The following is a 239-nucleotide window of genomic DNA, read 5'->3' as shown; positions in this document are numbered from 1 at the left end:
TACTGCGCACAGTTGTCGTTTCTGTTTGTATATTTTTGAAATTTGTGCCAGTAGTGTTGTTGTTCGATGTTGCACAGCAACAACTTTCATTGGGTTTGATATTTATTACGTCATTATTATTTCGTTGGTGCTGTGCTATTGTGCCGCCGTTCATACATGAATCAGCTGTTTCGTGTTCGTTGACTGGAATTGTTGTTTTGTATATGTGTTGGTGGTGGTTTTGATTTTGATTTTTTGTT

The sequence above is a fragment of the Teleopsis dalmanni genome, chromosome 2, assembly GCF_002237135.1.
Source record: "Teleopsis dalmanni isolate 2A chromosome 2, ASM223713v2, whole genome shotgun sequence".
NCBI classification, from domain to species: domain Eukaryota; kingdom Metazoa; phylum Arthropoda; class Insecta; order Diptera; family Diopsidae; genus Teleopsis; species Teleopsis dalmanni.
This window is presented reverse-complemented; position numbering follows the sequence as displayed.